The 17,455-nt window shown below is 46.5% G+C and overlaps 1 long non-coding RNA gene across 1 annotated transcript in view; it reads right to left on the reverse strand.

The window, feature by feature from the left end:
* LOC144504651 (uncharacterized) overlaps nt 1-17,017 on the reverse strand; it is a 54,318-nt gene extending 37,301 nt beyond the window's left edge. The window contains exons 1-2 of the long non-coding RNA XR_013499686.1: nt 16,898-17,017; nt 13,174-13,271 (exon numbers count right to left, since the gene is read on the reverse strand). This is a non-coding gene — a long non-coding RNA (uncharacterized LOC144504651). The remainder of the gene's footprint in view (nt 1-13,173; nt 13,272-16,897) is intronic.
* Between the last annotated feature and the right edge of the window lie 438 nt (nt 17,018-17,455).

Consider the following 17,455-nt stretch of genomic DNA (forward strand, 5'->3'; position numbering starts at 1 on the left):
GCAGATACAATGGGGGGGGGGGCGCGGTTTAAGGGGCTTTTAGATAAGCACATGAATATGCAAGGAATGGAGGGATATGGACCAAGGATAGGCAGAAGGGATTAGTTTAATTTGGCACCAGTTCGGCACAATCAACCTAATCCGCACATCTTTGGACTGTGAGGAGAAACTGGAGCACCCGGAGGAAACCCACGCAGGCACAGGGAGAATGTGCAGACTGCACACAGGCGGTGACCCGAATCCGGAATTGAACCCTGGCGCTGTGAGGCAGCAGTGCGGGGCTGAGAGACTTCTTACTATTGCTAAGGAGTGAAGATAGGTTTTCCTCATTAAATTGAAGATACCTTCTAAAATTAAAGCAAAATAGCGCGGATGCTGGAAATCTAAAAGGAATCACACAGTCTCGAACTGCACACTCTATTTTCTCTCTCCACAGATGCTGCCAGACCCGTTGCGTTTTTCCAGCACTTTCTGCTATTATTACTGTTGAAGGTAGCCTCCTGTCAGCACTGCTGACAGGACACTGTTGTCAGTCATGCTGGGAAGGAAGGGCAAAGGGCAAACTTAGAAGCCCGAACTTTGCATCCTGAGCACACTCTGGACCTTGGCAACTCGGGGTCGTACACCACTACACTCAGTAACCACATGGCCCCCGCCTGTCCCTCAGCAGCAGGCTCCAAGACCAGCCCTACAGGCAGTGTAGAAAGTCATTTTACCAGTCGCACCAGGCATGACTTAGCATGAGGAAACATAGCCAAAAGCAGCAAGGCATAAATAGATCAAGAGACCCTATAACCAATTAAATTTAAAAGAAAATAAAGATTCACATTTGTACACTGCCCAAGGACCTCTCAAAGTGTTTCAAGTTTATTTATTGATTAGTGTCGCGAGTAGGCTTGCATTAACACTGCAATGAAGTCACTGCGAAAATCCCCGAGTCGCCACACTCCTGTTCGGGTGCACTGAGGGAGGATTTAGCATGGCCAATGCACCTAACCAGCACATCTTTCAGACCGTGGGAGTGAACCGGAGCAAACCTACGCAGACATGGGAAGAATGTGCAGACTCTGCACAGACAGTAACCCAAGCTGGGAATCGAACCCGGGTCCCTGACCCTGTGAGGCAGCAGTGTTAACCACTGTGCCACCGTGCCGCCCTCTTGCAGCCAATAAAGCATTTCCGAAGTGAACTCACTGTGGTAACGTTTGTTACATTAAAACAGCACAGACACAGGGAGAACGTACAGACTCCACACAGTCACCGAAGGCCGGAATTGAACCTGGGGTCCCTGGCGCTGTGAGGCAGCAGCGCTAACCACTGTGCCACCGAGTAACATTCCATACTTTTTCCCGCAGGATTGAGTATAATCCACACAGGAGATTTTCAGATATGACTAAATTACATTCTCAGAATTTATATTCTCAGCCATCTTTGGCTTGGTAAGGCCCTTTCTAAAAATACCTATCTTTTTTATATATCCACATATAATTTGAATTTATGATCCTTCATTACTACAGCATTTGTATGGCTGGTTCTGTTCAATTTCTGATCTATAGTAACTCCCAGGATATTTATGGTGAGAAGGGATTCAACAATGATAATGCTATTGACTGTCATGGGGATTTGGATGGCATGGAATCGATACGTTCTCCCCATGTCTGTGTGGGTTTCCTCCGGGTGCTCCGGTTTCCTCCCACAGTCCGAAAAACGTGCTGGTTAGGTGCATCGGTCATGCTAAATTCTCCCTCAGTGTACCCGAACAGGCGCCGGAGTGTGGCGACTCGGGGATTTTCACAGTAATTTCATTGCAGCGTTAATGTAAGCTTACTTGTGACACGAATAAATAAATTGGGACTTGTGCAAAGATAGTTCCCACAGAAGGAAGGGAGTGGGTAACATTAGGGGACATTGCCTGGGGACCAGTTGTAATAATACGCTGGCCACAAGAGCAGGTCAGATGCTGGACTTTAGGAGGAATAACTCAACCCCTGTCTCCCCAAAGCATTATGATTTAGTAGACACAATATGACCGGAAGAAGCAACAACTCCCCTGGATAAAGCAGAGACAATGGCCCGTGATAGCATTGCAGCAGTGCCGAGGTAGACCATCACAAGAAAATTAGCTGTCCCATTGCCCGAATGCAGTGGAGACAGTAGCATTTGCCCAACAATGTGGAGAATCACCCAGATATGTGTATGCACCTTGTATTCTACTTTTCCAAGAATAAAGACCAGCATTCCATTAGCCTTTTTGATGGGGAGGCGTTGGCCTAGTGGTATTATCGCTCGACTATTAATCCAAAAACTCAGCTAATGTTCTGGGGACCCGGATTCGAAATCCCGTCACGGCAGATGGTGGAATTTGAATTCAATAAAAATATATCTGGAATTAAGTATCCACTGATCACCATGAAGCCATTGTCGGAAAAACCCATCTGGTTCACTAATGGGAAGGAAGTCTGCTGTCCTTGCCCGGTCTGGCTTACATGTGACTCCGGAGCCAAAGCAATGTGGTTGACTCTCAATTGCCCTCTGAACAAGGGCAACTAGGGATGGGCAATAAATGTTGGCCAGCCAGCGATGCCCATGTCCTACAAATGAATTTAAAAAAAGAACCCAAAAATCGATCAATCCCACGGCATGGGTGGATACCTTGGTGAAGAAATGCAAAGTGCTGACGCTGATAAATTTAACTGATGCATCGTCACTACCAGTCACTGTGTTTTTTTATTGGAGAGATGCAGAGATGACACAGCAGCACGGTGGCACTGCTGCCTCACAGTGCCAGGGACCCAGGTTTAATTCTGGCCTCGGGTCACTGTCTGTGTGGATTTTGCAAGTTCAGTTAATTGGCCATGCTAACTTGCCCCAATGCGTGACACCAGTTTCTATGTTGGAACAGGAGCTTTATTTATAATGCTTTTAAGGTGTCTGCTCCCTCACTTATATCTTCTCCTGGGTCCGGCACAGTGGCACAGTGCTTCGCACTGCTGCCCCACAGTGCCAGGGGGGCCCGGGTTCGATTCCCGGCTTGAGTCACTGTCTGTGTGGAGTATGCACGTTCTCCCCATATCTACGTGGGTTTCCTCCGGGCGCTCCGGTTTCCTCCCACACTCCACAGATGTGCACGTTAGGTCAACTGGCCATGGTCAATTGCCCCTTAATGTCAGGGGGACTAGCTGGGGTAAATGGATGGGCTTAGGGGGATAGGACGTGGCTGGGATTGTGGTCAGTGCAGACTCGATGGGCCGAATGGCCTCCTTCTCCACTGCAGGGATTCTATGATTCTTTCTTCTGTTTAGTTTCCTTTTCTTTGTGACCACACCCCAGTCTTGAGTGACAGCACAGATAACAGAACAGATGCCAGGCACACATAATCAAACACCAAACAATGGAATTGATTATTTCAGTCCAGTCAGGAGGGCGGTAGGTTCAGCACAGGATGATGCATTGAGTGGGTTTAGGTCAATATGCAAATTATTGTTGCAGATTGCTTGAAAATTGTCAAATTATAGATGGCGCTGGAGTGTGGTGACGTCTGGTGAGCTGTCCCCAGTATACCCTCAAACTCCATCTTTGTCAGGTCTATGTTTTAAAACTGTACTCTAAGGGCGGGACTTTACAATCTCACTCACCCTAAAACCGTAAAATCCCACCCGAGGTCAAAGGTCCTGTCCATTTTTCGCCCCTCGCCCACTCCGATTCCCGTGGTGGGCGGAACGGTAAAATTCCGGTCTAACACTTTTAAACTCTTTCATAATGTTACCTATCATATATTAAGCTGATCTCTCTCTACGCCCTAGCGATGACTGTAGCTGGAATTTTTCTGGCACGCACACCCCGGAATCGGTCCGGCGCAGCTCGCAGAACGGAATTCTCCGTTGGTCTTGGGTGGGATTTTACGAGCCTCGCCCGAGCGAGGTTGTAAAATACCGGCCTGTAACACTACATTCTGCACCCTCTCCTTTCCTTCTCCCCTATGTACTCTACGAGCGCTATGTTTTTGTCTGTGTAACGCGCAAGAAACAATACTTTTCACTGTATCCCAATACATGTGACAATAATAAATCAAACCAAACTTACTGAGCGTCAAAACATCTTTTAAATCACTTACAGGGAACTTTGTAAGCTGTTCACATAGCCCACACTTTATGCAGCCTCCCATCCGTTGATTCTACACACTTGCCGCTACATCGTAAAAGTAGCCAGTATAATCGAGGACCCCACATGTTAGAATGTAACTGGTGACAACTTTGTATTGGATGTCATGTGACCAATGGGAACAAGATGTAGGGGTCAGTCAACCCAGTAAACCATGGAACCAACTACAGAGTGATGTAATAGTCAGCTGACCAGCTGATTCACTATAAATAAGGAACTATGTGGAATTGTGGAGAGCTTGGAGTGGCCCAGGGCGAGGCCCCAAGTTTGGAGTAATGAAGTTTCTTTATTAAACCCTTTCTTTGATTTATAAGTTGGAGTAAGTTTTGTTGTATTTTCATTCGCTGCATTTTGAAGAGTTCCTTCTGAAGAAACACTGCACACCCCGGACATTCTCTCTTCCACCTTCTCCCATCGGGAACAAAATACAAAAGTCTCTGAGGTCACGTACCAACCGACTCAAGAACAGCTTCTTCCCTGCTGCTGTCAGACTTTTGAATGAACCGACCTTATATTAAGTTGATCTTTCTCTGCACCCTAGCTATGACTGTAACACTACATTCTGTACTCTCTCCTTTCCTTCTCTATGAACGGTATGCTTTGTCTGTGTAGCACGCAAGAAACAATACTTTTCACTGGATACGAATACATGTGACAATAATAAATCAAATCAAATCATCTTTTAAAATCAAACATTTACAGAGGGCTTCATGAAATTAATGATAGTATAGTTCAAGGCTTCCTCCACTCTACTTAATTCAAGTCATGGTGCGGGGAAGCCAAGGCAGTGACTGAGTCTGACACTGGGCTGGAGCTAAATTGACATCAAAGATACGTTCACTCACCCAGCAGCACTCCCGCCACCTTCGTTAATTCAGTCCCCTTGTCCTGTGACTGCTGGCGAAATGTTAGGAACTAAGAAAGGTCATTTGGCTCAACATGCCATTGATCTCAAACCCTGACCTCTGACCTGCATTTTCACCCTATTCCTCTTCCTTTACCGCAAGGCAAGTTTCCACTTGAATCCATTTATCCTGCTCACTTCAATGGTCATTCCTGGTGAATTCCTATTGTGTGGGGGGAGAAAAAAATGAATTCCACCTCATTTTCTTGCTGCTGATTTTGTAAGGTCTAACTCGCATTCACTCATATTCGAGCCTTATGCCTTTGTGACTAACTTTCCCAGACCAATTGTTCAAATCCTCCTCCATAATCTCGAAAGCTTCGACTGGGTGATCTCAAAGACCCTTTCCAAGAAAGAGAAGCTGAAAATTCCTCTCTCCCATGGACTCAGAAACACAGAATCCCTACAGTGCAGAAGGAGGCCATTCGGCCCATCGGGTCTGCACCGAACACAATTCCGCCCAGGCCCTATCCCCGTAACCCGAGTTACCCTGCTAATCCCCCTGACACTAAGGGGCAATTGAGCATGGCCAATGAACCTAACCAGCACATCTTTGGACTGTGGGAGGAAACCGGAGCAGCCGGAGGAAACCCACGCAGACACAAGAACAAGATGCAAAATCCACACAGACAGTGACCCAAGCCAAGAATCGAACCCCGGTCCCTGACGCTGTGAGGCAGCAGTGCTAACCACTGACAAACTGTGCCGTCAGATGTTATCATCAGTCGCGAAAGGTCATAAAGAAAAATAAATCAAAACGCAATCATTTGCATTTTTATAGCTCTTTAATGCAGTAAAACAGACAAGGGCACTCCACAGGCAAATCTCATGTTAATGTTATCGTCAAGGCTCATAACAGGATATAAAATACAGTGTATTTTACTGTACAGAAGGACAGTGCAGAAGGACGTCAATCAGCCCATCTAGTCCGCATCGTCTCTCTGACAGAGCATCTTAACCCATTAACCCTGTAACCCTACACATACGAAGGCAGATCGACAGAAGCTTGGTCGAAGAAATCGCTTTTAAGGAGAGTCAGGGCGGAGGACAGAGAGGGGGAGAGATATTAAACGAGAGAATTTCCGAGTTTGAGCCTTCAGCAGCGGAAAGTACGGCAGCCAACGCTGAAGCGATTAAAATCAGGATGCTGAAGAAACAGAAATTGCGGATAGGGGGTTATCTCAAAGAGCTGTTGTGCTGGAGGAGATGACAGAAATGGGCGGCATGGTGGCACAATGGTTAGCACTTCTGCTTCACAGCACCAGGGTTCGAGGCTTGATTCCCGGCTCAGGTCACTGTCTGTGTGGAATTTGCACATTCTCCCCGTGTCTGCATGGGTTTCTTCTGGGTGCTCTGGTTTCCTCCCACATTCCAAAAGACGTGCTGGTTAGGCACATTGACCTGAAAAGGCACCGGAGTGTGGCGACTTGGGGAATTTCACAGTAACCTCATTGCAGTGTTAATGTAAACCTTACTTGTGACTAATAAATAAACTGACTTAGCTTCAGAGATGAGGGTGGGATGAGGCAATGGAGGGATTTGGAAACAAGGATCGATATTTTAAAATTGCGGTGTTGCTTCACTGGGAGGCAATAGAGATCAGAGGTTGGATGTTAAAGTTCCTTAGAGGTCGATGCAACTGATTTTAAATTTGATTTGTGTACAACAGTCCTGTGGAAATTGCCTGCCAAAACCTTTTCACTTACAGTGAGGTTTTTCTATATCTGGCACGGTGGCACAGTGGTTAGCAGTGCTGCCTCACAACACCAGGTACCTGGGTTCAATTCCCAACTTGGGTCACTGTCTGTGTGGTGTTTGCACGTTCTCCCCGTGTCTGCATGGGTTTCCTCCGGGTGCTCCGGTTTCCTCCCACAGTCCAAAGATGTGCAAGTTAGGTTGGTTGGCCATGCTAAATTGCCCCTTAGTGTCAGGGGGACTAGCTAGGGTAAATGCATGGTGTTATGGGGATAGGACCTGGGTGGGATTGTGCTGCAGGCTCCATTGGCCGACTGGCCTCCTTTTGTCGGGATTCTATGATTTGATTTGTAGTTGTCACATGTATTGGGATACAGTGAAAAGTATTGCATCTTGCGCGCGATACCATTTGTAGAGTACATAGGGGAGAAGGAAAGGAGAGAGTGCAGAATGTAGTGTCACAGCCATAGCTAGGGTGTAGAGAAAGATCAACTTAGTGCGAGGTAGGTCCTTCAAAAGTCTGACGGCAGCAGGGAAGAAGCTGTTCTCGAGTCGGTTGGTACGTGACCTCAGACTTTTGTATCTTTTTCCCGACGGAAGAAGGTGAAAGAGAGAATGTCCGGGGACGCGTAGGGTCCTTAATTATGCTGGCTGCTTTACCGAGGCAGCCGTGATGGTCGCAGCTAAATGCAGTCCTGCCAACAGTACAAATCGAAATGGTCTTGAAGTGGATTCCAGAAGTGTGTCAACTGCAAATGTACTGCAGTGGATCTTGATTCGGAAGAATTTCCTGAGATCTTCCCACATAATCGCCATCATGTTTCTTTCTATTGAGTCCATGGGACTTAATAGGATGGAGGGTTATAGGTAGACCTAGAAGGTAGGGATATGTTCGGCACAACTTGTGGGGCCGAAGGGCCTGTTTTGTGCTGTAGTTTTTCTATGTTTCTATGTAAGCACAACCTGGTATGGCACGGATCTGTTATCATGACCATAAAATTATGCAAAGTTTTTGAGGCTTTGAAGAAATCAGCCACAAATTGGCTTGTACAACGGTGGAATTTGCCTACAAAACCTTTTCACTCACAGTGGGGTTTTTTATGTCCAGCACAGTGGTTAGCACTGCTGCCTCACTGCGCCAGGGACCCGGGTTCGATTCCGGTCTCGGGTGACTGTCGGTGTGGAGCTTGTACGTTCTTCCCGGGTGGGTTTTTATGGTCGCGCTCGAGCAAGACCGGAAATACCCACCCAAGGTCAATGGACATTTTTGTTTTCCGCCCCTTGCCCGTTCCGATTCTGTGGCAGGTGGAGCGGTAGAATTCCGGCACCCGTGTTTGCGTGGGTTTCCTCCGGGTGCTCCGGTTTCCTCCCACACTCCAAAAATGTGCAGGTGAGGTTGAATGGCCGTGTTAAGTTGCCTCTCAATGTCAGGGTAAATACGTGAGGTCACGGGTATAGGGCTTGGATAGGATTATTATGCTTAGGAAATCAGCAACACCAAGGGGCTTGGGAGTCCTCATTCAAGATTCTCTTAAGGTTAACGTGCAGGTTCAGTCGGCAGTTAGGAAGGCTAATGCAATGTTAGCATTCACGTCGAGAGGGCGAGAATACAAGAGCAGGGATGTACTTCTGAGGCTGTATAAGGCTCTGGTCGGACTCCATTTGGAGTATTGTGAGCAGTTTTGAGCCCCATATCTAAGGAAGAATGTGCTGGCCTTGGAAAGGGGCCAGAGGAGGTCACAAGAATGATCCCTGGAAAGAAGAGATTGTCGTATGAGGAATAGTTGAGGACTCTGGATCTGTACTAGTTGGAGTTTGGAAGGATGAAGGGGGATCTTATTGAAGCTTGCAGGATACTGCGAGGCCTAGATAGAGTGGACACGGAGAGGATGTTTCCACTCGTAGGAAAAACTAGAACCAGAGGGCACAACCTCAGGCTAAAAGGGCGATCCTTTAAAACAGAGATGAAGAGGAATTTCTTCAGCCAGGGAGTGGTGAATCTGTGGAACTCTTTGCCACAGTAGGCTGTGGAGGCCAGGTCATTGAGTGTATTTAAGACAGAGATAGATAGATTCTTGATTAATAAGGGGATCAGGGGTTATGGGGAAAAGGCAGGAGAATGGGGATGAGAGAAATATCAGCCATGATTGAATGGCGGAGCAGATTCGATGGGCCGAGTGGCTTACGGTCTTATTGTCAGCGTCGAATTGCCTCCTTTTTACTGTGGGGATTCTAAGATTCTATGAAGCAGGTGTCTAAGGAAATGTAACAAAAACAGAAAATGCTGGAAAATCTCAGCAGGTCTGACAACATCTGTGGAGAGAGAATAGAGCCAACGTTTCGACTCTGTCTTCTGTTGGCTCTATTCTCTCTCCACAGATGTTGTCACACCTGCTGAGATTTTCCAGCATTTTCTGCTTTTATTTCAGATTCCAGCATCCACAGTCTTTTGGCTTTATCCAAGGAACTGTGCACCAGTCTGGGTCAGCAACTTCGGGAGAGAAAAATGGAGGTTCAAAAATGAAGGGAAACTCAACACTGTAACTCTTCATAGAATTATAGAATCCTTACAGTGCAGAAGGCGGCCATTCGGCCAATCGAATCTACATCGATCAGAATCCCACCCAGGCCTTATTCCTGTAAACCCCCCCATATTTACTCTGCTAATCCCCCTGATACTGGGGTCAATTTAGCATGGCCAATCAACCTAACCTGCACTTCTTTGGAGTGTGGGAGGAAACCGGAGTACCCTGAGGAAACCCACGCAGACACGGGGAGAACGTGCAAACCCCACACACAGAGAGTGACCCAAGGCTGGAATTGAACCGTGGTCCCTGGCACTGTGAGGCAACAGTGCTAACCACTGTGCCACCGTGCTGCCCAATTTCCATTTTATGGCTGATGTGGCAATTTTTCGGTCTGAACAATCGCCTCTTTCATTGATACTGAGACAGAAGAGCCCTCAAACGGATCAAAGAGATTTTTTTTTTTACCTGTCACAAAAATGTTTACATTATTAATATTGTAACACCCAGCAATCGGCATCTTGACAGCTCCAGTTTGTTGCAACTCATGAGGGAGTGACTTGTTATGCACTGGTTGCATATATAACAGTCTGCTTCCAGGGGAAGGGAGACAAACACAATCTTTGTTTTGTTACGCACTCAAACATATTTGATGTAGACAAAAAAGGAGCCATCGGTCTCCGAGAAGGAAGTTCTTGGACCGTGGAAAAAGTTGGCACCAGTGTGTGAGAGGAGCAGGTTTCCAGGATTGTAGGGAAGAAGGAGAAAGAGGACTCTTGTCTCACTCGCCACATGTTGTTTGCTAACACGGACTTGCTAGGGCTGTGAAGGTTACACAGACTTAGAGAGATTGGTAGAATTGTTCCAGCCAAGGACAAACTACACAGTCGTGTTGTTATCATGAAGGTTGGGGGTGAGAGGGGGGAGGTCACGCTGTAGTAAATTCTGCTTTTTTCACTGTTGGGTTTCTGTTTAGCAAAAGACCTCTCTCAATTCCACCAGGGTTTCTGCATCATATATTAGGAAGTTGGGTTGCAAGTTCTGCTCATATCAAACCTCATCATGAACAGAATATAATAGAAGCAAAAAAAATGTTGATGCCAGAAATTGGAAACTAAAAACAGAAAATGCTGGGGAAAGTTTAAGACTGCAGTTGGGAGCTTTATGTGCATTTTTGGCTCCATGTTGTGTGAAGGGGTGGCACGGTGGCACAGTGGTTAGCACTGCTGCCTCACAGCGCCAGGGTCCCAAGTTCCATTCTGGCCTCGGTCACTGTGCAGAGTCTGCATGGGTTTCCTGCGGGTGCTCCAGTTTCCTCCCACAGTCCAGGCTCGGTTGATTGGCCATGCTAAATTGACCCTAGTGTCAGGGGGGTTAGCAGGGTAAATATGTCGGGTTACGGGAATAGGTTGGGATTGTGGTCGGTACAGACTCAATGGACCGATTGGCCTCCTTCTGTACTGTAAGGATTCTATGTTGAGGCAATAGCGAGGATTTGGCACAGATTCACCGGGATGCTACCTGGTATGAGGAAAATGTAAGCAATGGCACACGTTTTCATTGAAATAGAGAAGATTGTGTGGTTATGTGAAAGAAGTGCTTAACAATATGATAGGGTGAATCACAATAGATCGAAACAGACTGTTTCCTTGGTAAGATGCTCTTTTGGGGAGTTGGTGCAGACTTGATAGGCCGAATGGACTCCTTCTGCACTGTCCGGAATCTACAGACTCGATAAGAAAAGATGATGCCCAATTTAATCATAGAATCAGAGAATTGAATCCCTACAATGCAGAAGGAGGCCATTTGGCCCATCGAGCCTGCACCGACCACAATCCCACCCAGGCCCTATCCCCGTAATTGCACATATTTACCCTACTAATTCCCCTGACGCTAAGGGGCAATTTAGCACGGCCAATCAGCCTAGCCCGCACACCTTTGGACTGTGGTAGGGAAACTGGAGCACCCGGAGGAAACACATGCAGACACGGGGAGAACGTGCAGACTCCACACAGACAGTGACCTGAGGCAGGAATTGAACCCGGGTCCCTAGGAACGGGTTTGATGGATTGCTAAGGTAAGAGAGAGTAAAGAGGTCACCGAACATAGTGGCCAAAGGTCAGCCCCTTGGATGGGAGATAAACACCAACATGGAACCATTGGGTTGAACAGTGTATTTCCGCACTGAAATTCCTATATATTTCCAACTCCTGGGGAATGACGACCATGATAAAAGAATCATAGAATCCCTACAGTGCAGAAGGAGGCCATTTGGCCCATCGAGTCTGTACCGACCACAATCCCACCCAGGCCCTATTCCCGTAACCCCACATATTTACCCTGTTAATCCCCTTGACACTAAGACCAATTTAGCATGGCCAATCAACCTAACCCGCACATCTTTGGACTGTGGAAGGAAACCGGAGCACCTGGAGTAAACCCGGAGAAAGTGCAAACTCTACACAGACAGTGACCCGAGGCTGGAATTGAACCTGGGACCCTGGCGCTGTGAGGCAGCAGTGCTAATCACTGTGCCACCACGCTGCAAGAAAAGACTTGCTTGGGTATAAGGTCTCACAGGGCATCCTAAATCGCATTACAGTCAAAGACGGGGAGGCGATGGCCTAGTGGTATTATCACTAGGCTATTAAACCATTCAGCTAATGTCCTGGGGACCCGGGTTCAAATCCCACTACGGCAGATGGTGGAGTTTGAATTCAATTTATTAAAAATCTGGAATTAAGAATCTACTGATGACCGTGAAACCATTGTCGATTGTTGGAAAAACCGATCTGGCTCTCTCATGTCCTTTAGAGAAGGAAATCTGCTGTCCTTACTTGGTCTGGCCTACATGTGACTCCAGAGCCACAGCAATGTGGGTGACTCTCAACTGCCCTATGAACTAGGGCAACCAGGGATGGGCAATAAACAAAAACATGACTGCCGGGGACAATGGCACACATACCTTTCCCACCATTTCTCCAGGATTTTCCGCACTACTTCAGCAAATGTTTTGGGATCCAATTGGAAAACAATTCCCTGCCCCATGTGGCAATCTGTGCACTGGAACCCTGCTGTTGGAATTCAACCCACATTCTGGAGGTAGAATGAACCCACTGATCCAAGCTGTCATGGCCGATGGAACCTCTAAATCTATTGATAAAAAAACTGTTGAATATGTTCATACAAGCCGCATAAAAAGAAAGCTGCCAGCTTCTCATTATATGCCACTATTTAGTTGCCATGCCATTCTGCTGAACACAATGCCCCAGATTCTACAGTCACCTTCTTCCGTGTGGAAACACGTACCAACTGACTCAAGAACAGCTTCTTCCCTGCTGTCATCAGACTTTTGAATGGACCCATCATATATTAAGCTGATTTTTCTCTACGCCCTAGCCATGACTGTACCACTATATTCTGCACCCTATCCTTTCCTTCGCCCCTATGTACTCTATGAATGGTATGCTTTGTCTGTATACCACGCAAGAAACAGTACTTTTCACTGCATCCCAATACATGTGACAATAAAGTAAAGTTTATTTATTCATCACAAGTAGGCTTACATCAACACTGCAATTAAGTTATTGTGAAAATCCCCCAGTTGTCACACTTTGGTGCCTGTTCAGGTACACTGAGGGAGAATTTAGCATGGCCAATGCGCCTAACCAGCACGTCTATTGGACTGTGGAAGGAAACTGAAGCACCCGGAGGAAACCCACGCAGACACGGGGAGAACGTGCAGACTCCATACAGACAGTCACCCAAGCCAGGAATCGAACCCAGGTCCCTGGTGCTGTGAGGCAGCAGTGCTAACCACTGTGCCACCATAATAAATCAAATCAAATTAAACAATTCAGCGATAAAGCAATGATACTCATCACTGACCTCAAAGCAAACTGCCACGGAGATATAGTGATCTCTGGGATATGGTCTCTCCCTTTCCTGATGACCGTTTAAATCTGGTGCCAAGTCATGGAGATATCCTGGTGTGAAGGAGGAGCAGTGATGTTAGCCAGCAGATCAACATTGAAGTACTCACCTACAACAAGCTAAAGAGCTAAAAACGCCTAAGACACTGGCCGACTGGTATTATCGCTAGACTATTAATCCAGAAACTAATGTTCTGGGGACCCCGGTTCGAATCCTGCTATGATAGATGGTGGAATTTGAATTCAGTAAAAATATCTGGAACTAAGAATCTTCTGATGACCATGAAACCATTGTCGATTGTCAGAAAAACCCATCTGGTTCACTAATGCCCTTTAGGGAAGGAAATTTGTCATTCTTACCTGGCCTGGCCTACATGTGACTCCAGAGCCACAGCAATGTAATTGAACCTCAGATGCCCTCTAAGGGCAGCTAGGAATGGGCAATAAAGGCTGGCCAGCCAGCGACGCCCGTGTACTGCGAATGAGTTACAAAAATCCATCACTTCTGATTTAAATTTCCAGGTAGTGACAACAAATGATTTTGATTGAATAATGGTAACAGCTAAAATAATAAGCACAAGCAAACTTCCGAAAAGGGAAAAATATACATATTTTTAAAATGTGTGATCTTTTTTATCATTGTGGAAAAATGTGGCACTCTACCAACATGAGATGATCTTTTCAGGGTCATATAGGATGTTTAAGAGTTATTGTAAATATAATACCCCATTAAAAACCCAGTTACACCCGATTCAACAAGCAGTAACTTTGTCAAGGGTTTTTACAATGGCAATAACAGAATTAGAGGAGTTCTTCTTGATCCAATTGATTTTCTTGATTGCCAGTCTGTGGAGTAGCAAGTGAGAGTGGCGTCGAATTTTAAAATTCATTTGTGTGACATGGGCCTTGAAACTGAGTGGCTTTCAGAGGGCAGTTGAGAGCCAAACATGTTGCTGTGGCTCTGGAGTCACATGTAGGCCAGACCAGGTAAGGACGGCAGATTTCTTCCCTCAAGGACAATAGTGAACCAAATGGGTTTTTCCGACAATTGACAATGGTTTCATCGTCATCAGTAGACTCTTAATTCCAGATATTTTTTATTGAATTCAAATTCCACCACCTGCCATGGCAGGATTCGAACCTGGATGCCCAGAACATTAGCTGAGTTTCTGGATTCATAGTCTAGCGATAATACCACTTGGCCATCATCTCTCCTTAACATCCCACCCGAGAAAGGAAGTATAGAACCACTGGCAACAATTTCTGGATATCTGCGTTACTCTGTGCATGTGCGGACTCCAGACGTTGCTGATTGGGATGATAATGGTAATGCCAAATTTGGGCTATATTCACAACCTTTTGTATTCCTTGCAGTCTTGGGCAGAACAGGAGCCATACCAAGCTGTGATACAACCAGAAAGAATGCCTTCTATGGTGCACCTGTAAAAGTTGGTGAGAGCTGTAGCTGCGCTTTATGTAAAACCTGAGCTTTGGCTACCATCTCATAGAATCATAGAATTCCTGCAGTGCAGAAGGAGGCCATTTGGCTACAGCTCTCACCAACTTTTACAGGTGCACCATAGAAGGCATTCTTTCTGGTTGTATCACAGCTTGGTATGGCTCCTGTTCTGCCCAAGACTGCAAGGAATACAAAAGGTTGTGAATATAGCCCAATCCATCACGCAAACCAGACTCCCATCCATTGACTCTGTCTACACTTCCTGCTGCCTCGGCAAAGCAGCCAGCCCGCACCCCGGACATTCTCTCTTCCACCTTCTTCCTCCAGGAAAAAGATACAAAAGTCTGAGGTCACGTACAAACCGACTCAAGAACAGCTTCTTCCCTGCTGCCGTCAGACTTTTGAATGGACTTACCTTGCATTAAGTTGATCTTTCTCTACACCCTAGCTATGACTGTAACACTGCATTCTGCACTCTCTCATTTCCTTCTCTATGAATGGTATGTTTTGTCTGTATAGCGCGCAAGAAACAATACTTTTCACTGTATGTTAATACATGTGACAATAACAAATCAAATCAAATCTTTACCCAGCAACAATACCAAATGCATTTAGATTGCCCCTAGAATATCGATGTTACAATTTTGTCAGCAACATCTCTGCAGGTTCATATGTAAAACCAGCCCAAATCCAGCATCAGGTCCGCACCAGAAAGAAGTGGAACAAAGGTTGTCGGAGAAGTGTCATTCCGCTTTGCTTGGATTTTCATTCCAGGTTTATCGTCCAACTTGCACCCCGGGAAGAGTAATATTGACTTTGGACAATAGTGTAAAATGTGTGAGGTAGTGTCAGCCGCCCAATAAACACCATCCTTGATTTTTGTTTCCATTGATGTCTCAATGAAGCCTTCCTGGGATGCCACTAATTTACATTGCTGTGAAGCTGGAATCACTTTGCACTAATATCAAACTAATTTCACCCTTCAGACATCACAGCTGAAGTCAGTCATGTATGTCCTACCCTGCCACCCATGCGCATGCATTGCTCAGCAAGCATATCACAGTGGAACTGGGAGTGATTTCTGTTGATATCCGGTGCTGTGAAATGGGACAATCCGACTTCACCCAAGGCTAACACCCCAATGAGCATGAACATTCGCTAATAAAAGTAACATTGAAATTTAGTCCTGCTGCTTCTGAGGACACTGAATGAAGCTTGAGTAGGACTCTAAATGCTAGCCTCCAGTATCTTGTACAAGCAGCCATTGTTCCCATGCGGGTTTAGAAAGCCAACATGCTGAGTAACCACGGTGGCATCACAGCAGATAACAATCCTGCCCCTCCTCTGGCAGTCATGCCCATGCATTATCCTGCAGTGAAAAGTGACCTGGAATAAGACCACAAGAAACTACAAAGGATTGTGAACATAGCCCAGTCCATCACGCAAACCAGCCTCCCATCCATTGACTCCGAGTAGCCAGCATAACTAAGGACCCCACGCACCTTGGACATTATCTCTTCCACCTTCTTCCATCCGGAAAAAGATAGGAAAGTCTGAGGTCACGTACCAACCGACTCAAGAACAGCTTCTTCCCTGCTGCCCTCAGACTCTTGAATGGACCTACCTTATACTAAGTTGATCTTTCTCTACACCCTATCTATGACTGTAACACTACATTCTGCATGCTCTCCTTTCCTTGTTCCCTATGGGCTCTATGAACGGTATGCTTTGTCTGTATAGCCTGCAAGAAACAACACTTTTCGCTGTATCCCAATGCATGTGGCAATAATAAATCAAATCAAGACATTCATGAGAGTCCTGCCTCTCCACCACCCCCCCCCCCCACCCCACCACTCCACCCTCACGTGGTTCAGTTACACTGGGTCTAATCATAATGGACTTGCCTGCAACCACCTGAGATTAGCCAACTCAACAGGAACTCAACTGGACTCGCCACATAAACACAATGGCTACAAGTGCAGGTCAGAGGCTCGGAAAACTGTAGCAAGTAGCTCACGTCCTCACACCCCAAAGCCTGTCGACCATCTACAAGGCACAAGGCAGGAGTGTGATGGAATACTCTTCCCTTGCTCTAACAACGCTCACAAAGCTGAACACCATTAAGGTCAAAGCCATCCGCTTGATTGGCACCCCATCTACCATCTTCAACATTCACTCCCTCCACCACTGATGCACAGTAGCAGCAGTGTGTACTCCCTACAAGATGCACTGCAGCAATTCGCCACAGATACTGAGGCAGCACCTTCCAAACTCATGGTTACTTCCATCTAGAAGGACAAGGGCAGCAGACACATGGGAACACCACCAGCTGCAAGTTCCCCTCCAAGCCACTCACCATCCTGACTTGGAAATATATCGCCGTTCCTCTGCAGTCACTGGGTTATGTTCTCACTGGAGCGACGGAGGTTGAGGGGAGACCTGATAGAAGTCTACAAGATTATGAGAGGCACGGACAGAGTGGATAGTCAGAAGCTTTTTCCCAGGGTGGAAGAGTCAATTACTAGGGGGCATAGGTTTAAGGTGCGAGGGGCAACGTTTAAAGGAGATGTGCGAGGCAGATTCTTTACACAGAGGGTGGTGGGTGCCTGGAACTCGTTGCCGGGGGAGGTAGTGGAAGTGGATACAGTAGTGACTTTTAAGGGGCGTCTTGACAAATACATGAATAGAATAGGAATAGAGGGATATGGTCCCCGGAAGGGTAGGGGATTTTAGTTAAGTCAGGCAGCATGGTCGGTGCAGGCTTGGAGGGCCGAAGGGC

The sequence above is a fragment of the Mustelus asterias genome, chromosome 15 (genome assembly GCF_964213995.1).
Source record: "Mustelus asterias chromosome 15, sMusAst1.hap1.1, whole genome shotgun sequence".
NCBI lineage: Eukaryota > Metazoa > Chordata > Chondrichthyes > Carcharhiniformes > Triakidae > Mustelus > Mustelus asterias.